The 24,521-nt window shown below is 33.9% G+C and overlaps 1 pseudogene; it reads right to left on the bottom strand.

Moving 5' to 3' along the window:
- Positions 1–693: 693 nt before the first annotated feature.
- The window catches only part of LOC123583228, a 47,588-nt pseudogene continuing 23,760 nt past the window's right edge, over positions 694–24,521 (bottom strand).

The following is a 24,521-nucleotide window of genomic DNA, read 5'->3' as shown; positions in this document are numbered from 1 at the left end:
TTTGTCTGTGGTGCTTGCCATGGCCAAACTCAGAGTTAGTATATAAGAGTAATATCAAAGGGCAAAGATATAAAGAAAGGAATAATTTATGGCCCGTTTTTCATTTTACCATAGCTGCTGTATCTTACTTGAAAGTTTTCTTGTATACCCACTACCCTCAATTTGAGCAAAATGTGTTCTCCTAGGAGGCATCTAAATCTGCTTTCCAAAATTTGACTCATGTTCTGACCAATAACAATGACAATCCTGGATCATACTTAACCTCTCCAAAGAGTAGTCATGTGTAAAGGACAACTTGATCCTGTAACAAAGTGTTATATTTTAAAGTATAGGTCAGTAATTGTATATGAGAATATACACTGCTACATACAAATTAACTAATCAGAGCACAACTTTTCATTGTTTAAAACAGAATAAGCTTCCCTATAAAAAGCAGCACTTTTGGGACACCTGGGTGGCTTAGTCGGTTAAGTGTCTGACTTCAGCTCAGGTCATGATCTTGAGGTTTGTGGGTTTGAGCCCCGTTCTGGGCTCTGTGCTGACAGCTTGGAGTCTGGAGCCTGCCTCGGATTCTGTGTCTCCCCTCTCTCTGCCCCTCCCCTGCTCATGCTTTGTCTCTTTCTGTCTCTCAATAATAAATAAACGTTAAAAATAAACTAAAAACAAAGCAACACTTTTGTGACATTTTTAACTTTAATATCCCTCTCCTTCACCTTCTCTTTCAACAAAATCCACACCAACCTCCTCAATCCTTCTTAAGAGCAGCCATGTCCTCATGGGCCTCAGAATGCTTTCCTGTGTCCATGCCTTCACCACATAACAGGCACACTTGGCATATATCAGGTCAAACTTGTGGTCTGGGCGAACCCAGGCTTCAGCAACGGTTGTGGTGTTGCTCAGCATACACACAGCTTGCCAGCTACCAGGTACCAGGTACCACAGTGGGAGGCTGGTAATTAATGCCAACTTTGAAGTCTGTGGAGCACCAGTCCACAAACTGGATGGTATCCCTGGTCTTAATGGTGGCAATGGCAACACTGTCATTCTTTGGTCACCATGTTGCCATGATACAACAGATAGCAAGCCGTGTATTTACTGTGACGAAAGTCACATTTCGCCATCTGGTTGGCTGGCTCAAGGCATGCATAGGTGATCTATGCTACAGAAAGCTGTTCATGGTAGGCTTTGTAAGCAGAGACGTCAGGAGCATATGAGGCTAGAGGGAAGTGGATTCAAGGATAGGGCCTCAGGCTGGTCTGGAATTCTGTCATATCAACATTTAGGGCTCCATGAAATCTGAAGGAAGCAGTGATGGAGGACACAATTTAATCTATTAACCTATTGAAGTTAGCATATGTTGCACCTGTCTCACTGAAGAATGTGTTGAAGAAGTCATCTCCTCCCCCAGTGGTCTTGTCACTTGGCATTTGACCACTGGACTGGATGCCGTGTTCCAGGCAATAGAGCTCCTGGCAGGCATTGCCAGTCTGGACTCAGCCTGGCCAATATGGGTAGAGATGCACTCACATGTGGCTGCTGCTTTGTGGCTGTCAAGAAGATGGCAACCAGGTAAAGGAGATACTGTTGCTTCTTAACAGCCTGATTCTTAGGCGATCAGTGTAAGAAAATATTTTAATGGAAATCAAATATTTTAATGGAAATATTTTAATGGAACACTATATGTCTTTCTTCTAGCTTAAGGAATAAAATATTATGAATAAAATCAAAACTCACTGTCATAATGGACACATTTCTTCCTTATGAAAATATATGACCGCTATACTAATTTGGGGATTTATCATTCCCATACGTAACTTTATATAGCTGATATATATCTTATCTTTATATTTCTACCTACACAAAATTGTTGTGTCAATATATAAATTAACTGCAAAATCCTCCGTGTATATTTGTATAGATCTCTTTTTCTCTACACTTATTGTTGTGTAAATCCATTGTTGATAATATGGATCTGGTAAATTGATCACTAGATGACTGCTGTTGTAACTATTTATTTTATGAGTATACCGGGCTTCATGGAATGCCCTGTAGATGAATATTGTTGTGCAGAGGGATTATACATTTTATGTATCTGTAATTTTATTTTATTTTATTTTATTTTTTTCAACGTTTATTTATTTTTGGGACAGAGAGAGACAGAACATGAACGGGGGAGGGTCAGAGAGAGAGGGAGACACAGAATCGGAAACAGGCTCCAGGCTCTGAGCCATCAGCCCAGAGCCTGACGCGGGGCTCGAACTCACGGACCGCGAGATCGTGACCTGGCTGAAGTCGGACGCTTAACCGACTGCGCCACCCAGGCGCCCCTGTATCTGTAATTTTAAAACAAATGGACAGTTTATATTTCTTGAATTAGTTAGAACTAGATAATCTGTTATTGTTAGTGTGTTAGCCATCATGTTTTCAAATAACACCTATCTCCTATATAAATATAGATGATGATAAAGTAGATAACGAGAAACTCATTGTAAAACCCAAGGTGACACGGATTTTCTCTAGATATTTTATAGTTTTACATTTTGTATTAAAGTATATGATCTACCTTGAATTAAATTTTGTATAAGTTATGAGACAGGGTCTAAATTAATCATTTTGCGTTTGGAAAGTCCATTGTTCCACTACCATTAGTTGAAGAGATTAAGTGTCTTCATTGAATTACCTTTGCATTTTTATGATTCATCAAGTCACTCTATTGGTGTGGATTATTTTGTGTCTTTATTCTGTTCCATTGACCTATGTATTTATTCTTTCACCAATACAGCACTGTCTTCATTATAATAGTTTTATAGTAAATGCTAAAATCTAGTATTATGGCTCTTCAACTGTATTCATTTTCAGAATAGTTGGGAGGTATTATAGTTCCCTTTTTATTAATAAAATTTGAACTCTGCTTGTCAATATCTTTGATTTTTCCTGAGGTATCTCTCCTTGGTGCACAGACAGTTGCCTTCTCATAGTGGCCTTACATAGTCATTAGTCTGAGTGCATATCCTTGTGTATCTTTTTTTTTAATATAATCTCAGATTTATTTTCATTTTTTTAAATTTACATCCAAATTAGTTAGCATATGGTGCAACAGTGGTTTCAGGAGTAGATTCTTTCATGCCCCTTACCCATTTAGCCCATCCCTCCTCCCACAACCCTTCCAGTAACCCTTAGTTTGTTCTCCATATTTATAAGTCTCTTATGTTTTGTCCCCTCCCTGTTTTTATATTATTTTTGTTTCCCTTCCCTTATGTTCATCTGTTTTGTTTCTTAAAGTCCTCATATGAGTGAACTCATATATTTGTTTTTCTCTGACTGACTAATTTCACTTACCATAATACCCTCCAGTTCCATCCACGTAGTTGCAGATGGCAAGATTTCATTCTTTTTGATTGTCAAGTAATACTCCAAGTAAAATATATATATATATATATATATATATATATATATATACCACATCTTCTTTATCCATTCATCCATCAATGGACATTTGGGCTCTTTCCATACTTTGGCTATTGTTGATAGTGCTGCTATAAACATGGGGGTGCATGTGCCCCTTTGAAACACCTGTATCCCTTGGATAAATACGTAGTAGTGCAATTTCTGTGTCATAGGGTAGTTCTATTTTTAGTTTTTTGAGGATCCTCTATACTGTTTTCCAGAGTGGCTGCACCAGCTTGCATTCCTACCAACAATGCAAGAGAGATCCTCTTCCTCTGCATCCTCGCCAACATCTGTGGTTGTCTGAGTTGTTAATGTTAGCCATTCTGACAGGTGTAAGGTGGTATTTCATTGTGGTTTTGATTTGTATTTCCCTGATGATGAGTGAAGTTGAGCATTTTTTCATGTGTCGGTTGGCCATCTGGATGTCTTCTTTGGAGAAGTGTCTATTCATGTCTTTTGCCCATTTTTTCACTGGATTTTTTTTTTTTTTTTTTTGAGTGCTGAGTTTGATAAGTTCCTTATAGATTTTGGATACTAACCCTTTATCTGATGTGTCATTTGCAAATATCTTCTCCCATTCTGTAGGCTGCCTTTTAGTTTCGCTGATTGTTTCCTTCGCTGTACAGAAGCTTTTTATTTTGATGAGGTCCCAGTAGTTCATTTTTGCTTTTGTATCCCTTGCCTCCGGAGACGTGTTGAGTAAGAAGTTGCTGCAGGCAAGATCAAAGAGGTTGTTCCTGCTTTCTCCTTGAGGATTTTGATGGCTTCCTGTCTTACATTGAGGTCTTTCATCCATTTTGAGTTTATTTTTGTGTGTGGTGTAACAAAGTGGTCCAGGTTCATTCTTCTGCATGTCGCTGTCCAGTTTTCCCAGCACCACTTGCTGAAGAGACTGTCTTTGTTCCATTGGATATTCTTTCCTGCTTTGTCAAAGATTAGTTGGCCATATGTTTGTGGGTCCATTTCCAGGTTCTCTATTCTATTCCTTTGATCTGACTGTCTGTTCTTGTGCCAGTACCATACCGTCTTGATGATTACAGCTTTGTACTATAGCTTCAAGTCTGGGATTTTGGTGCCTCCTGCTTTGTTTTTCTTTTTCAAGATTGCTTTGGCTATTCTGGGTATTTTCTTATTCCATACAAATTTTAGGATTATTTGTTCTGGCTCTGTGAAGAATGCTGGTGTTATTTTGTTAGGGATTCAATTGAATATGTAGATTGCTTTGGGTAGTATCGACATTTTAATAATATTTGTTCTTCCTATCCAGGTCTTCTTCTTCTTTTAAAGATACAAGTCATATTGCATTAGGGCCCCACTTTCATTACCTCATTTAAACAAATTACCTACATAAAGACTCCAAATGTAATCACATTAGATTAGTGTTTCAACATATGAATTTTGGGGGATAGTTCATTCCATAATAGTGGGGAGCATTCAGCTTCCCACCATTAAGTAAGATGTTGGGTATAAATTTTTGGAAATTGCTCTTCATTAGGTGGGACAAGGAAAACACATTTCTATTTTGGTAAGAGATTTTTATCAGGGATGGGTGCCAAATATAGTTGAATGTCTTTCTGCATCTATTGGAATGATTATACAATTTTTCCTATTTATCTTTTTTGTGGTGAATTATACAGGTTGAGTTTTGCATGCTGAACAACTTCTGTATTTCTAAGATGAACTCCATTTGGTCAGAATGTATTATCATTTAATATATTGCTGGATTCAGTTACATAATGTAATCTTGAAGATATTTACAGCTATGTTCATGAGGGTTACTGGTCTATAGATTCTCTTTTTCCAATGTTTTTACCTGGTTTTGATGTGTTGTACTACCCATGTAAAGCAGTCCCTATGAATTTCCACCTGATAGTATCCATTGTCTACTGCAGACCTCTCCCTTTGAGTAACTAGCCACTGAATAGTGAGAATAGATCAGCACTGAAGGATGCCATCTGTGATTAGGTTACAGAAGATTACAACATCCAAGATGGTAACAGACTCTCTTATTCCTGGTTCTGGTGAAGCAAACTGTCATGTCACAGAGTCCCATTTGGTGAGGAGTGAGGGTGGCCTCTAATAATTCGAATGAAAATTTCACTGTAATTTTAATAAGTTGACAATAATTGGAAAACAAATAAGGAAGAACAGTTAATAAAATCCTTTAAAATAAGAATCATGACAATCACATTTCAAAAAGTATTAAAAAGATACAAATGTGATGAATATATAAATTTAATATATAATAAATTTAGCATTTTGAATCACTGATTGGACAGTAGTAATATACACTGCTTTGTATTTAATCCACTGCCTACACAATTTAAACAATTTCAACAAACTTCATATAATAGTAACTTATTTATAGATCAAAACCTAAAAAAATCTTAGTATTAAAAGAATAGTGTCTTGGTGAAGTTTTCTTGGTGTGACCCAAGTAATAATTGTCAGATAACAATCTCTCACTAGAGAATAGTTTCTATTAAAAAAACTGCATGTCAAATTTACATGATTATTTTTAATACATATTAAAAAGAAAGTAATACTCATGGTCAACAAAATCAACAATAAAAAGAGAATAGTATATGTGCAAAGAATATAAAAAGGCAGTTTACAGCAGAAATAAAATTGGCTAATAAACATGGGTAAAGTAGTGAAATGTGATGAAAGATAGAGATGTTAAAATGATAGCATTAATTTTATATTAGTGTTTGACTATCATTTTAGAAAATGTTTAAAAATATATTGTTAAATATCAATAATGTGGGGAAAACACACTGCAACAGACTTGATGAGACTTAAAATTTCTAACAATCCCTTCAGGGGAATTTGGCAATATCTATTTATTTATGGAATGCACATAAACTTTAACAAAGCAATTTCATGTTTAAAATGTATCCTATGTAAGTACATCTATAACTATCTCTCTAGATTCACACAGATTTATATAGATCATACGTTGACTGAATAAAGTCATAATTTACAATAATAATAAACTATAATAGTCTAACTGATTTAAATCATTGAAATTGGGATCTTCACATATTGGAATACTATGTAGTAAGAGCACTGGTTGAAAAATCACTGGCCCTTGAGTGTATGTGTACATAATAGGAAATATCGTAGAAGCATACAATGAGCATGATTGAGTGCTTATTTTGAGAGCAGTGCTTTTGTTGGGGGATTTCACTTTATATTGTGCTTTTTAATTTTAATTTTTGTAATTTTAAAAATTTTATTGTGGTAATTGTGTATTATACTTCATATTAATGATACTGTGGAAAGCATTTTTGATGCAATATTTACTGACTATAGCGAGATGGCCATTGTATTTCCACCAGAGGTTAATAAAATATATATATAGTGTATATGTTTAAAAGTGGTTACTTTGACTATACACATTTCCCTAAGTCAATAGATCACTAAAGCAGATACTTCTAATACACTGAAGTGTCTACTTCTGAAAATAGGAATTTAACTGGATTCCATTCATATATAAAGTATCCCCTTCTTCCCTCTTTTTACTCAATTCTTTCTGGGCCCGGTTGAATTCTTAGAATCTCTATGCAAATGCTTACTCTATTTATCACCACATCTTGTATCTAAAATTATTGGATGTTCCTTTGGAAGCCATCATGTACACATTTGCTCAATTACCCATAGTGGCAGGGCCACTATTATGTAATGAATATTTGTCTAATATTTGCTTACAACAATTTTTATTTTCTAGGGGCTTAATCAGTGGTTTCTTATAAGCCCTACTGATGATTATCCAACTAAGCATTGAAAATATGATATATTTGGTCAATGCACACGAATTATTGGAGAAACATGATCAAATTTCAGGGTTAGAAATTTAGATAAAGTATTAAAATCATATCTGTACTTTATCAGTTACCAATAATAAGTAAGCCATGAAAATAAAATTACATTCTATCAGAACAATTCATAGGAATGTGAATACATATACAATACTATTAGATTAAAAATTCCTGGCAGAAAAGGACAAAACTAAATTTACATAGTGAATTTCATCACAGAACTTTTCCCTTGAGTCCTTTCATCAACCAGGACAAAAACATATTGTTAAACAAGTTTTATAAACCAATGGCTTAGGGTTTACAAAGGTTTAATTTCCAGCTATTTCATTTATATCTGAAATACCTTCCATTTTCCTCTCCTAATTTTCTTCTCTCTTACATCTATTTTCTATGTCCTCTTTACGTAACTATTATAAGTGAAGAAAAGGTGACTCAAACAGTTATGTACCTTATCCAAGGGCATATACTTTAATATGTGCCAGAAATAAAATATAAATTCAAGCATGACTAACTGCAAAATTAGCAATGTATTGGACATTCAGGAAGAGCTGATTATGAACAATATTCATCTACCTATTAGAGGAATAATTAGGCTATTAGTGAAATAGTAAGGCTATTTTTTCATACAAATTTTTTATATTTACTGTTTGTTTGAAATACTTGGAACATAGCAGTGGCTGCACAGAGCCAAAATACGTATATTTAATGTAGTTTTAGTTCTCTTATTTAGGAAAGATTATGTCATGTTTTCTTTAACGTATTAGAACCACTGTTGTTAAATGTCTCAAATAGGAATCTAAAAAAAAATGTTATAGTGCACGGAGTAGTGGGGCGCCTGATGGCTAATTCAGTTAAGCATCTGGCTCTTGATTTTGGCTCAGGTCATGATCTCACCATCGTGAGATCTAGCCCCGCGTCAGGTTTCCTGCTGGGTATGGAGTCTGCTTGATGTTGTCTCTCTCTGTCTTTCTCCACTTCTCCTCGCCTTGTGCTCATGTGTTCAATCTCTGTCAACAAGTGAATGAATGAATGAATTAATCAATTTCTTATAGTACTTGGAGTATCTAAGACACTTGCTAGTAACACTTTGTTAATTATTACATTTATTTATTAGGTAATACTAAAGTGTGTTTCCTTATATTTTTTAATTATTAAATTACTATTATAATAAATTTAAAGGGTAGTCAGTGGAAGAGCCCCTGGGTGGCTAGTTGGTGCCTCTGACTCTTGATTTAAGCCTAGATCATGATTTCAAGGTCCTGAAATGTCAGTCCCAAGTCCAAACCCCGCATCGGGCTATATGCTAGGCACGGAGCCTGCTTAAGAGTCTCTCCCTCTCCCTCTCCCTTTCCCTCACTCTCTTACCGTCTCCCTCTCCCTTCACCCCTTCCCAACTCGTGCTCTCTCTTTCTCAAAGGGAAAATAAATATAAAAGATAGTCAGTGGAAGCATTATTTTCTAGTAAGAAAATTAAGATTTAATGCTCTTAAGTTACCATTTTTAGTACCTGTTTGTGCTTGCACTAAAATACCAGGCATTGGTTTCCCCATCAGCTTTTGTATATCCCTGTTACAGCTATTAGCTAATCAGAACTTAAAACACCACTCAAAACAAAGGAAAGAAACACTTAAAACCTCTACCTCTCATAAACTAAGGTCTTTATTTCATAGTTTCAGTGGTTCATAATTTCTTTTTAATTTCTGAAATGATCTAGGAGCAATAGTGTAGATAGGTGTATTTTGAACTAATTGCACAACCTGGATCCTTTTTTTTCCTAATTTTGGTTTGTTGATGATTTATATGGTTGTTTTGTGCAGCATGTGATTTATAAACAAACAAACAAATAAATAAAATCATAGTTGTGTGAAAGGCTGAGAAGATGAAAGTAGAGAAAAATTGCATTATATTTTCGGTATTTGAATGCATCCCCTGGGAGTGATTCTGTTTTTAGTGAGGCAGGAAAGATCTTTTTTATTCCACAGTATTTTTTACCCTAGGATTCTGTGTGACCATGAGACATTTCCCTAATATCTATTTTACTAAAAATCAAATGCATAAGTAAACTTTAAAGTAAGGTGTATTATTGTAAATCTAAGAAAAAAATAATACATAAAAAATAGAAAATTTCTAGAGTATTTAAAATATCAGGAGAAAAGTGATATACCTGTCTAGTTAACTTAATTCTACTCCATATCTTTAGTTAGTATTTTCAAACTATTTCTAGGCTTATGCTTTGCACCTGCATGTAAATCACACTGTTATTCACCTGAACAGCTTCTTTTGGATGCCTTCCCAGATTGGAGCCATTTATACACAAAATGCTTTCTTGGCAGGAGAAGTTCTAAGTGAAGTAAACAGTCTTGATTGGTCGGTGTATAAAATCCGCAAATGTACAGTTAGAAGGGAAGAGTTGGTACTGTAATTGTCCAAAAAGCAGTGCTTGGCATTTGCAGAATGAAGTATTTTCATTGGATCTCTCTATCCGAAGAAGAAGACAACACTGTACTTTTCATTTGGTAAATGGAATAAATCCAGCACTTGTAATTTTCCATTCACTTGGAGATTCTTACTGCTAGAGTGCCATTAGAGTGATACTCCAAATTGATTTGTATTACTGCAGCTGAACCTTACCAAGCTTTGGAGCGGGGGGAAGGTGCTTACTGACTCTGCTTTGTATTTATATGTTTATGAATATGCTGAAGTTTCTGTTTATTCAGGATAAGTGAGAAAAATTGTACAAATGATTAAACTACTAATAAAGAGTTTATTCAAATATGTTACATACTATAGTTAGTAAAGACTTCAAACTTAATGCATTTAAATCCTTACTCGAAAGGTAGAGTTGTGTGTTCAAGAGCAGTGTATTTGATCTCAATAGAATTCAAGTTTTGCATCCTTTATAACAAGCAAAACTACAGGACATGCCTGATAGAGTATGTATGAGGGGAAAATGAGCCAATAAATGAAAAGAGTAAGTTATCAACAGTGTCTGTTGGTGATTGTCCTAGTAGCTGCATGTTAAATTAATATTTTAGGGATGCCTGGGTAGCTTGGTCAATTAAGTGTCCGACTTCGGCTCAGGTCATGATCTCAAGGTCCATGAATTGGAACCCTGCATAGGGCTTTGTGCTGACAACTCAGTCTGGAGCCGCTTCAAATTCTGTGTCTCCCTCTTTCTCTCTCTGCCCCTTCTCCACTCATACTCTGACTTTCTCTCTCTCAAACATAAAAAAAAAAAAAAAAAACTTTTAAAAGGTTAATTAATATTTTAAAATATTTTTATATTCACATTGATCTTTTGAGTTTGCTTTTATAATCATTCTATAGGTTTTATTTTATTGTATAGATAAGGAAACTACAATTCAGGAACATTTAATGACCCCTTACTTGTCAAGTAGAAGAAGCAGACTGAAAACTCCAAGTCCCTTTTTCTCTCATATGATTCCACATAAAGATAAACATTTAACATTTCAGTCCTTGCTTAATTTTTCCAAAAAAAACCAAAATAAATAAAATAAATAAAACAACATCAGCAACAAAAACACATTCTTTTAGGATGTTGCCATACATAAGTTTATCACTGTGAGTATCAGTTAACATTCTTTAGTCTTACAGTAGGAATGAACTTTTTCTTATGTGTCCTATATATTGTTTGTACAACATATACATTATATGTTGTACAGGTTTCATATCATATATTCTAATATGCTTAATCTTAATTTTTTTAACATGTCTTCATTTTTGAGAGACAGAGAGAGACCACGCGTGAACAGGGGGAGGGGCAGAGAGAGAGGGAGACACAGAATCTGAAACAGGCTCCAGGCACCCATGCTGTCAGCACAGAGCCTGATGCGGGGCTCAGACCCACAATCTGTGAGATTATGACCTGAGTCAAAGTCAGATACTTAACCAACTGAGCCACTCAGGCGCCCCAATATAATATGCTTAATCTTAAATGTGATGTTATTTAATTGCATCTTTTCGTGGAGTTAGCCTGGAAAATTTATTTTAATAACCAACAAATTAATTGTGGCCATTTGAACTTGTTCAAGTAATAGATAAAGGTGAGAAATACTGGGCAAATTTAACTTACTGAGACATTGATAGTATACGATACTGAAAAGAAGGGAGGCTTTCATACAGTAAAAGATAAATAATGGCAATGATTATAAAATTGGCTTTTTTTTACCAAACATATTTATTACTTTTTATCATAAGAAGCAAGTTAATGAACCTCCTGAAGAAGCAAACATGTTATCAATAGAAAATTTATTTGAATCTATTAATTTGAAAGGCATTTTTCTGAAGACTATTTGTTGCCCACTGAAAATTTATTCAGTAAAAATGAGCTTATTTTCAATATTTTCCAGGATTCATATATATTATTAATTGGTAAAGCTTAATTCAATCTACTCATGTACTTATGCAACATATGTTTAAGTACATGCTATATGTGTGACGAAATAAGCCACTGTCAAACGGAGCTTACAGTTTACTTGAGCAGATCTCTATTGTGATGGTTATTACTGTGTGTGTTAACATGACTGGGCTAAAGGATGCCCAGATAGCTGGTAAACAAATTATTTCTGGGCATATTTGTGAAAGTGTCTCTAGAAGAGATTAGCATACTCAGTAGACTGAGTAAAGATTTCCTTCACCAGTGCCATTGGGCATCATCCAATTCATTTGGAGCCTGAATAGAATGCAAAGGTAGAGGAAGAGGGAATATGCTCCTTTTGCTGGAGCTTAGTATTTAATGAAAAATGTGAAACTACAAATGCAAGAGGCTCAACCATCCCCAAGTAGGATAAATTCAAAGACAAGCTGAACTCGTCACATCGTACTCAAACTGTTGAGAGATAAAGAGACATTTTGAAAACATCAAAAAGAGATGACTCTTTATGTTCAGTGAAGATACTTAATAAAATTAATAGCTGACTTATCGAAAATAATAAGGTGAAAAGTGATAGATGACATATTAAAATAACTGAAGGAAACAGACTGCCAATCAAGAATTATATATCCAGAAAAATTATATGTCTAAGATGAAGGAGACATTAAGTGATTTCTAGATACACTATTGAACAATACAGTGAAACTGTTAGACCTAATAGATGCCTATAGAACACTCTTCCCAATGATGGAAGAATACACATTTTTTGTAGGTGCATGCAAAACACCTTTAGGCCATAGGTTAGGCCATGAGAGAAGCTTTGGTAAATTAAAAAGAAGTGTAAACATACAAAATGTATTATCCAAACATAGCATAATTAAATTAGAAATAAATACCAGAAGGAAAATTGGGAAATTCATGAATATATGGAAATTAAAGAACAAGTTCTTAAGTAAAGAATGATTCATGGAAATTAAAGAGTAAGTTCTTTTTTTTTTTTTTTTTCAATGTTTATTTATTTTTTTGGGACAGAGAGAAACAGAGCAAGAATGGGGGGAGGGGCAGAGAGAGAGGGAGTCACAGAATCGGAAACAGGCTCCAGGCTCCGAGCCATCAGCCCAGAGCCTGACGCGGGGCTCGAACTCACGGACCGCGAGATCGTGACCTGGCTGAAGTCGGACACTTAACCGGCTGCGCCACCCAGGCGCCCCAAGAGTAAGTTCTTAAATAAAGAATGATTCCGGAAAGAAATCACAAGGTATTCAGAAAAATAGTACTTTGCTTAGATAAATAAGAACAAAAATGTAACACAGCAATACTTCTGTGATACAACCTAAGCAGAGTTATAAAGAGAAATTTGCAGAGATAAAAACCTAAATTAAAAAAAAAAAAGATATAAATTCCACAATGTAACCCAAAACCTTAAGAAACCTTAAGACTAAGATGACCAAATTAAACCAAAAGGAAGAAAATAATTAATGTTATTAGATCACAAATAGATGAAATAGCTCTTATTACAGAATATCAATGAAACCACAAAAAAGTTTCCTATTTGAAAATACCAACAAATATCACAAACCTTCAGCAAAAATGTCAAAGAAAAAGACTGAAGTGAATAATATTTAAAATGAAAGAGATCATCATTACTGAATTCCTAGTAATAGAGAGGATTGTAGAAAAATACTGCAAAAACTGCATGCAGAATAATTAGCTAACTACACATTAATATGCTACCAAACCATATGCAGCACTGTATAAAAGAATTATACAACATGACCAAGTGTGATTTTTATCTCAGCACTGCAAAGTTGGTCTAACATATGGAAATCATTTGATGTAATACATGGTTGTATAGAATAAAGGGGAAAAATCATGATTATTTTAATAGATGCAGAAAAGCATTTGATAAAATCCAGCATGTTTTCATGATGTGAGCACTAACCAAATTGGGCACAGAACACAATTTACTCATCAAAAAATCTTCTTGGAATAAGTCACAACCAACATCACACATAATAGTGGAAGACTGAATGATTCCCTATTATGATGGGAAACAAGACCAAGATGTCTACTGTTGCCACTTATACTTAACACTGTGCAAAAGGTTTTATTCTGGACAATTCAATCAAAAAAAAAAAAAAAAGAGAGAGAGAGAGATAATAGGTATACTGATTTAAAATGAGAAAATAAAACTATTTCCATAGATGCCATGACCTAGTGTATAGAAATTTATATGAATTCACTAAAATCAAAACAAAACAACCCCCCCCCCATATTAAAAGCAAAAACCCTACCAGAATTAATATCCAAGTTCAGGGACATAAAAGAAAAATAAGATCAGTGTACAAAAATCAATTATAGTCTTGTATGCAAGGAATAAACAATTTGAAAATGAAATTAATAAAATATTTAGCATCAGATATGCAGAATCAAAAAAATAAAATACTTAAGAGTAAGATAAGAATAATAAAGTCAAGATTTTAAACCAAAAATTACAAAACCTTGTTTAAAAACGAAAGCAATTCTAAATACAACATCCCTGTCTTTATTACATTTCACTTTATTGCACTTTGCAGCTGTTGTATTTTTTACCAGTTGAAGTTTCAAGAATTCTATAAAGGAAGTAACTGCAATGCGGTAGAAATAGCAGAACTAGAATTAGTAGTGGAGCCTGAAGATGTGAATGAATTGCTACAATCCAATGATAAAACTAATGGGTGAAGAGTTGTTTTTAATGGATGAGAAAAGAAAGTGGTTTCTTGAGATGGAATCTATCCCTGGTGAATATGTTATAAAGATTATTGAAATGATGAAGGATTTAGAACAGTACATAAACTTAACTTGGTAAAACAAAGGCAGTATTTGAAAGGATTCACTCCGATTTTGAGAGTTCTACTATGGGTAACAACATTTATCAAAGAGCATCAAATCCTACAAAGAAATCTTTTGCAGAAGGAAGAGTCAGTTGTTCAGCAAGCTTTATTGTCTTAAGAAATTGCCACGTAAATTCCTAGACACATGTAACCTATGAAAACTAAAGCAGGAATAAATAGAAAATTTGAACAAACCAATTACCAACAATGAAATCCAGTCAGTAATTTAAAAAACTCCAAAACCAAAAGTCCAGGACCAGATGGCTCCACAGGTGAATTCTGCTAACATTTAAAGAGGAGTTAATAATTATTCTTCTCAAACTATTCCAAAAAATACAAGGGGAAGGAATACTTCCAAATTCATCCTATGAGGCCAGTATTATCCTGATACCAAAACAAGATAAAGACACCACAAAAGAGAGAGAGAGAGAGAGAGAGAGAGAGAGAGAGAGTGCTACAGGCTAATATCTTTCACGAATATAGATGTGAAACAAAATACTAGCAAAATAAATCCAACAATATATTTTAAAAACATATACCCAATCAAGTGCGATTTATTCTTGAGATGCAAGAGTGACTCAGTATTTGCAAAACAATCAATGTGATATGTCACATCAATAAAGAAAAGTATAAAAACATATGGTCATTTCAAGAGATGCAGAAAAAGCATTTGACAAAATACAACATCCATTCATGATAAAAACCCTCTGTAAAGTGGGTCTACAGAGAACATACTTCAGCATAATAAAAGTCTTCTATGAAAAACCCAAGAGTGGACATCATACTCAATGGTGAAAAACTGAGAGCTTTTCTCCTAAGATAGGGAACAAGACAAGGATATTCACTCGGCACTGCTCTTATTCAACATAGTACCGGAAGCCCTAGCCACAGCGATTGGAAAACCATAAAGAAATAAAAGGCATCCAAATTGATAAGGAAGAAGTAGATGTCTCACTATTTACAGGTGACATGGTTCTATGTATAAAAAATCCTAGTGACTCCACCAAAAACTACGAGAACAGATAAATGAAATCAGTAAAGTCTCAGGATACAAAATTGAGGTACAGAAATCTGTTAACATTCCTATACAGTAATAATGAATCAGCAGAAAGTGAAATAAGAAAACAATCCTCCCATTTACAATTGCACCAAAAACAATAAAATATCTAAGAACGAACTTAACCAAAGAGGTGAAAGACTAGCACTCTCAAAACTTTAAAACACTGATAAACAAAATTTGAGATGACACAAAGAAATTCCATGCTAATGGGTGGGAAGAACAAATATTGTTAAAATGTCTACAGTACCCAAAGCAAACTGTAATTTAATGCAATCCCTATGAAATACCAACAGCATTTTCCACAGAACTAGAACAAGCAATTCTAAAATTTGTAGGGAACCATGAAAGACTTCAAATAGTCAAAGAAATCTTGAAAAATAAAAACAAAATGGGAGGTATCACAATTCCAGATTTCAATTTATATTACAAAGCAGTAGTAATTAAAACAGTGTAGTAATGGCACAAAAAATGGGCACATAGATCAATAGAATAGAGCAGGAACCCAGAAACAGATCCACTTCATCTTCGACAATGAAGTAATGAATATACAATGGGAAAAAATCTCTTCAACACATGGTGCTGGGCAAACAGGACAGCCAAAGAATGAAACTGGACCACTTTCATTCACCATATGCAAAATATACTAAAAATGAATTAAAGATCTAAATGTGAGACCTGAAACCATAAAAATCTTTGAAGAGAGCACAGGTAGTAATCTTTCTGACATCGGCCATAGCAATATTTTTCTAGGTACATCTCCTGAGGCAAGGGAAATAACGGCAAAAATAAACTGTTGGGACTACATCAAAATAAAAGCTTTCTGCACAGTGAAGGAAAAAATCTTAGAGGAAGTCTACTGAATGGGAGAAGATATTTGCAAATGACATATACAATAAAGGGTTAGTATCCAAAATATATAAAGAACTGATACAACTCAATACTCAAAAACAACAACAACAAATAATCCAATTAAAAATTGGGCAGAAGACATGAACAGACATTTCTCTGAAGACATGCAGATGCCCAACAGAGACATGAAAATATGCTCAACATCATCATCAGGGAATTGCAAATCAAAACTACTATGAAATATCACCTCTTACCTGTGAGAATGGCTAAAATCAAAAACACAAGAAAAAAAAAGAATGTTAGTAAGGATGTGGAGAAAAAAGAACCCTCTTGCACTGTTATGAGGGATGCAAATCGGTCCAGCCATTGTGAAAAATAGTATGGAGATTCCTTAAAAATATTAAAAATGGAACTACCCTACAATCTGGGAGTCACACTACTGGGTATTTACTCAAAAATACAAAAACACTAATACAAAGGAATACATGCACCCCTATGATTATTGCAACATCATTTACAATAGCCAAACTATGTAAGCAGCCCAAATGTCCATCAATAGATGAATAGATAAAGAAGATAAATATATCAAATGGAATATGAGTAGTCAAAAAAAGAATGAAATCTTGCCATTTGCAACAACATAGATTGAACTAGAGAGTATTATGCCAAGTGAAATAGTCAGAGAAAGACAAATACATATAATCTGACTTATATGTGGAATTTATGAAATAAAACGAGCAAAGGGACAAAAGGAGATAGACAAAACAAGAAACAGACTCTTAACTATTGAGAACAAACTGATAGTTACCAGAGGGGAGGTGGATGGGGAGATGGGGGATGTAGGGGATGGGTTTTAAAGAGTATACTTATCACGATGAAAAAAAATAAAATGATTTTTTTAAAAAAGAAGAAATTGCCACAGCCACCCCAATCTTCAGCTACCACCAGTGTCATCAGTAGTCATCAAGATCGAGGCAAGACCCTCCATTAACAAAAAGATTATGGCTCACTGAGAGCCCATCAGAGTAGTTAGCATTTTTTAGCAATAACGCATTTTTGATTAAGGTACATATACTTTTAGACATAATGCTTTTACACATTTAATAGACTACAGTATAGTGTATACATAACTTTTATATACAATGGGAAACCAAAAAATACATTTGAATTTTTTTACTGAGATATTTACTTTATTCTGGTGGTCTGGAACTGAACCTGCAATGTTTCTGAGGTATGCTTATGAAATGGAAAGCTATCCTTTGTTCTTGAATTTGATGACTTAATACTATTAAGATCCAATACTTCCCAAATTTATCTGTAGGTTGAACAGAATACTTAACAAAAGACTGACTGGCTCTTTTTGCAAAAATGTATAAGCTAAGACTAAAATGTATATGACAATGCAAGTGACAATAAAAAAGGACAATAAAAGATAATAAAACAAAACAAAACATGTTATCAGAACAGCCAAAACAATCTTGAAAGAGAACAAATTTGGAGAATTCACATTTTCCTGTTTCAAAATAATGCACATTTATAGTAATCAAGATAGTATGATACTAGGTAAGCATAAGTATGAGAAACAAGGGAATTGAATTTAGAGTCTAGAATTAAAACCTTCCATAAATGGTCAATTGGGTTTTCTACAATAGTGCGGAAACAATTCTGGAGAAAGAATATTCTTTCAGAAAGTGGTATTGGGACCACTGCATATACATGTGCGAAATAATGAATTCAGACCCCTACTTCGGAACATATACAGCAATTAACACTAAACTGAACTTGGATCTAAATATAACAACAAAAACTTTAAAATTCTTAGAAGATAGCAAATATTTCTCATCTTCAGTTAGGTAATGGCTTACTAGACAAAATGTTTAAAGCACAAGAGAAAAAAAGGAATAAGAGACATAAATTGACTTCATCAAAATTAAATCCTTGTGCTTCAAAGGACACCATTAAGAAAGTCAAAAGACATTCCATGGAATAAAATATGGCAAAGTATTTATCTGAAAATATATTAATAGGTGCAATATATAAAGCAGTCTTACAAGTCAATATTAAAAAGACAGCTCAGTAAAAAATAATGAGCAAGAGATTTAAATAAACATTTTTCTAAAGAAGATTTACAAATGGCCACAGTACATGAAAAGATGATTCACAACATTTATCTTTAGGGAAATGCATGTCAAAACTACAATTAAGTAAACTTCCCATCCACTATAATGGCTAAAAAGACAGATAACAAGTCTTATTAAGGAAGTGGAGAATTAAGAACAGTCGCAGATTCCTAGTTGGATAGCAAAATGGTACATTTACTTTGGAAAATTTTTGTAATTCTTTAAAATATTAAAAATTGAGTAATTCTATCACCTAACTATTCCTCTCCTTGGCATATACTCAGAGAAATGAAATATATCTGCACAAAACTTGTATACATAACATTATTTTTTTTAACGTTTATTTATTTTTGAGAAGAGAGAGACAGAGCATGAGTGGGGGAGGAGAGAGAAAGACGGAGACACAGAATCTAAAACAGGCTCCAGGCTCTAAGCTGTCAGCACAGAGCCTGACGCGGGGCTTGAACTCACGGACCGCAAGATCATGACCTGAGCTGAAGCTGGATGCTTAACCAACTGAGCCACCCAGGCACCCCAACATAGCATTAATTTTTAACAGCCAAAAAAGGAAATGATTTAAATGTTCACCTATTGAATGGATAAACAAAATGTGGTATATGCATACACTTGAATATTATTCATCAACTTAAAAAAACAAAGTACTGATACATACTACTACATAGGTAAACTTCGAAAACATTATGCTATGTGAAAGAAACCAATCACAAAAGTCCACATATTGTAGGCTTTCATTTACATGAAATGTCCTGAAGAGGCAAATCCATTGACACAGGTGTAGATCAACGGTTACCAGTGGCTACAGGTAGTGGAGAATGGAGAGTGAGTGATAATATGTGATATAATATTTTCTTTATGTTTACTTATTTTTGAGAGAGAGAAAGAACATGACTGGGGTAGGAGCAGAAAGAGAGGGAGACAGTGGATCTGAAGTGGGCTCTGTGCTGACCGCAAAGAGCCGGATGGAGGGCTCCAACTCACAGACTGTGAGATCATGACCTGAGCCAAAGTTGGATGCTTAACCAACTGAGACACCCAGACGCCCCAGGCAAGGGGTTTCTTTTTTGTTGTGACATCTAAATGTTTATTGATAAGATCATTTTCCACCTATAATCTCATTTTTGTCACAAAACCAGTGATATGTATGTGTGGATCTATTTGAACATTTTTTTTCTATTCCATTGTTATATTTGTTCATTCTCATGTCATTATCACAGTATCTTAATTATAATAGCTGTATAGTATTTCTTCAAGTACAGTATTGTTAAGTTGCCCATTTCTGCTAATTTTCATTCAAGGTAGTGTCATCTAATGCATATCACTTGCAAGTTCTTGTCATTTCAAAAGAGTTGTTGAATTATTATTCATATGCTTAAATTCTATTCAATCTATAGATTGATTTGGAGAAATTTACCTCTTAAAAGTATGGAGCCATCTAATTTTGTCCTCACAAAAGCACAGAAGAATCCTAGCTTCATAAAATCACTAGGCAAGTCTTTCCTATTTTTTGAGTTTTTCTCTTTAAATGTGATGTGTGTTTCTTTCTTTCTTTTTTTAATCTGCCCTGGCACTGTTTACCTTTTATTCGTGTGTAGACCAATTACATAAAAGGAACTTATCATTTTGATTGGGTGTAAGTCTACCACTTGGTTATTTGTCTGATTTGTTCTTTATTCCGTATTTGTCCTGTTTTCCTACATACTTTTGATCTAGAGCGTTTTTGGAATTCCTTTTTAACCCCTTACTGGCTCATTAACTACACTTCTTTATTTTAATTTTTGATGGTTTTCTTTATTTTAATTTTTGATGGCTATTTCAGGGTTTACCATATGTATCTTTAACTTATGGTAGCCTGTTTACAATATTAACCACTGAATGTGTGCTGTTGCACCTAGGATCTCTAGTACTATCTTAAATAAGGATTGGCCATCCTTGGTGTGTTCTTAACTTCAGTAAGAAATCAATTAATATTTCACTATTGAATATTATATTTAATGTAGATTATTTATGTCCATGTTCTTAATCAGAAAAAAGGATCCTTAATTCTGAGCTTCTTAAGTCATTTTTAAACCCAGAATAAATGTTGATTTTATCAAATTATTTTCTGCTTTAGAATAAATGATTACTTTTTCTTTGTACTATTAGTGTGGTAAATTATATTCAGTGATTTCTAAAAGTCAAATCAACCTTGCAGTTCATGAATAAACTTTAGTTATGATGTAGTATCCTTTCTATATATTGCTGGGTTTTATTTTTTTAATGTTACTTAAAATTAATTGGTGTGTGAGAAATATCACTTTGTAATTATCCTCTCTTGTAGCACTCTTAAAATTTGGGTATCGAGTATATTCTTGATTAATAAAAGGAATTTGGAAATATTCTCATATTTTATATTACTTGAAAGTTTTTTTAATGAATTGTTGGTTTGCATTCTTATTTAAATGAAACCATCTGTGGCTGGGGATTTCTTTGTGTATACGTATTTTAAATTATGGATTTAAGGTTTTTAATACTCATAATTCTATGCCAACATTTTATTTCTGTTTGTGATAGTGCTTGTAAATTTTATCAGGGAAATTATGATTTTATTTAATTTTTAAATTTTAATTGGGTTAGTAAACTTTTTCAGAATATCCTATAATTATCTTTCGGATATCTGTAGCATTTTAGTGATTTTGCATTTCTACATCTTTTAAGAGTTTATCTAGGGGCACCTGGGTGGCTCAGTTGGTTAAGCGACCAACTTCGGATCAGGGCATGATCTCGCAGTTCGTGAGTTCGAGCCCCGCATCAGGCTCTGTGCTGACAGCTCAGAGCCTAGAGCTTGCTTCAGAATCTGTGTCTCCCTCCCTCTCTGCCCCTCCCCCGCTCATGCTATCTCCGTCTCTCAAAAATAAACATTAAAAAAATAATTTTAAAAAGTTTATATAATTTATTAATTTTTTTGGAGATACAGTCTTAGCTTTGTTTATTTGTATGGTTCCTAGTTTACTTATTCTTGCTTTTATCTTTACTATTAAATTCCCTAGACATTTTGTGATCTACTCTAGTGCCCTTCACTTATGTCATTGTTTCTATATTTTGAAAATATGTTATTAGTGCAGGGTAGGGGACATTATATATTTTCTTTAAGCAACTTAAGTCTTGATTTTTTGTAATACTACTTGCTTTTAAATATGTTTTCTTGGTATAAATATAGCTAAGCCATCCTTTGGTTAGTTTTTAGATGGTACATCTATATTTTCCATACTCTCTTTTCACTTTATCTGTGACTGAGTGATTATTTCTTTAACTTTTAGCGTGTTTCCTGAAAGCAGCACTGAATTGAGTGTTTTATTTTCACCAGTCTTTTAATCTTTGTCTTTTAACCAGACTAAATTTATTTTGATGCAGTTATTATCATAATTAGGTTTACATCCAACAATGTGGTATTGGCTTTCTCTTTGTTGAATCTGTAATTTGTTCATTTAATCCATCTTTCCTGGCATTTTTGCATTAATCAACAATTTTTATTTCTCCTTCTAGCATTTCATCATCTTTTAAAAGAGACTAGTAGCAAATAGATCTCTTCAAATAATGGAATTTAAAGTGATAAACTGTCATACGATGTCCAAGGAGCACAGAGTATACCATCCAAAATAGAATTAATTTGGTCCGTGGTTAAAAAGTGCATAGTGTCGCTTCCAGCAAGTTTAACAATTAGTTATTCAATGCAGTCAGTGTTTCCATGTTCTACTTGAATTGCATTCTCTCTGTATAGTGCCATCAAATAAGTGGTTAAATACATAGAATGATTTAAAAAATTATAAATATTGTAAATTATGACCCTTATAAGAAAGCTATTTGTCATGATAAGCACATAAGTACACAAAGATTTGGGCAATGGCTATTTAAATGTCAAAATTAGAGCTCTGGAAAACTAAGTTATAGTCAAATATAACAGTACATTTTTAGTATTGACATACATTTTACAGATGATCTAATTAAATCCATAGCTTTTGTAGAGAAATGTAAGATCTTTGGGGAAATATTTTGTTTGTTTCCAAAGATACAGAGTTAGAAGCAAACTTTGGCATAAAATTCAAGTCTTGTATTGGTCTAATGCCAGCCAAATAAAACTTTTCTAGTGGAATAACTCAGGTATTGCTTTAAAAACATTTTTTTCCCCAATACATGAAACCTCTGGCCCAGGACAAAGTTACATAGTTGTTTTTTGTTTTTTTTTTTTCACAATTTCTCCTGAGTCTGTCATGAAGTGCTGAAGTTAGTTAAAGAGAAAAGCAAAACTTTAAAAATTTCTTTTCATGATTCTTCTTTGTAATGAGAAAATTAAAACATAGCATTTTTGTACTTTTAAATTTATTCAAACATCAGAATCATACTAATTCTAAAGTTCCAAGGATCTGGGGCACCTGGGTGGCTTAGTCAATTAAGCCTCTGAGCCTTGACTTCAGCTCAGGTCATGATCTCAGAGGTCCTGAGATGGAACCCTGCCTGGGGCTCCTCATTGACAGCACAGAGCCTGCTTGGGACTCTCTCCCCTCCTCCTGCTCACATGTGTGCACTCTCTCTTAAAAATAAGAAAACTTAAAAAAAATAAAGTTGTAAGGATCTATTTATAAGTTATCAATTATTTTTAAAAAGGTGAAGTAGGAATTCAGTCTATTTCCTAGAAGGCACAGGAAACAAATTACAACACACCTTTAAGAAATGATAAGGGATTTTTTTTCCATTCTTGAATTTCGCATTTAGGTTAGATAAAATTGAAAAGTATGTTTGACATTCTAGTGCATAAAGATTCCATATAAAAATGTCAAAAAATTTTTGTGATAAATATAAAACTCTAAATGAAACTATAAAACTCTAAATAAAACCAATGCATATGGTGAACTGAACAAGAACATTCATTGTGATTTTTATTGCTTTGATAATTACAACTTGTCCAGCCAGTATTCATTAATTGTACTAGTATACATTCCTAATTCTAGACTTATCCATCCACAATTTGGATTTTTCTGTTATTATTGTGATAGTGTTTATGCTCTTTGATTATATTCTATTTTTCTATTTAGGGAAAAAATGCATAACGTAAGGATTTTTCAATTCCCACTGAGAATTTATGCACTATTAATTAGTCCCTTTTTCTCAGCATATGTGAGAAAGTCAGATGGGGTTTCTGCTTGACTACAATGCATTATAAATAGATGGCAATGTTTTTATTTTTACAGAGTACTTTACATAGGCAAAACCTATGAGGCAACATTCTTCCCTCTTAACACTCAGTACTACTGACATCACCTGCCATTTAGGTCTTTTGTGTGGTCTCAGGAGAAACTTATGGTTTGAACTCCAGCAAGCAATGATACTGGTTCTAATCTGAGGCTCCTCTGTCCAATACTCTGATCCTTAATCTTTCTCATCCTGGAGAATAGTCATATATTATGAGAAGACAAAGGGTATAGTTTCCATGAAGGTGCTTATTTATTGAAGTTCCTCATAGCTCTGCTTTTGTCCCCCTCCCCCAATTGAAGCGAGTGGTGCCAAGAAAGCTAAGATGGCTGCCAAGTGGCAAAGGAGAAAAGAGATTTAGAGTTAGACTGAGTAGATTCAGACTGCAGATTTAGACTCAAGTAACATGTAGACAATATCTCTAGAGACTAGCAAGCTATAATAAATTACACACTGTAAATATGCAATATGCAGGCCTCAGGGACAGGCTGCAATAATAGGTAAAATAATCCTCCTCTGTCCTATCTCTTTCCCTTTAGGGATTTGTATCTGGAAAGTGATCTTGCCTAAAACTGAAAGTTATGTTACACAAGCAAGCGCCAAGAAAATCATCACATCATAAAACTTTTTTGAGGTGTATTCCCACAAAGGTTAGCACAGTATAAGCTCAGGGATGTATTCAGGAAAAAAAAAATCTTATTTCTATTC

Source organism: Leopardus geoffroyi, chromosome A1 (genome assembly GCF_018350155.1).
Source record: "Leopardus geoffroyi isolate Oge1 chromosome A1, O.geoffroyi_Oge1_pat1.0, whole genome shotgun sequence".
Taxonomy (NCBI): domain Eukaryota; kingdom Metazoa; phylum Chordata; class Mammalia; order Carnivora; family Felidae; genus Leopardus; species Leopardus geoffroyi.
This window is presented reverse-complemented; position numbering and strand designations above follow the sequence as displayed.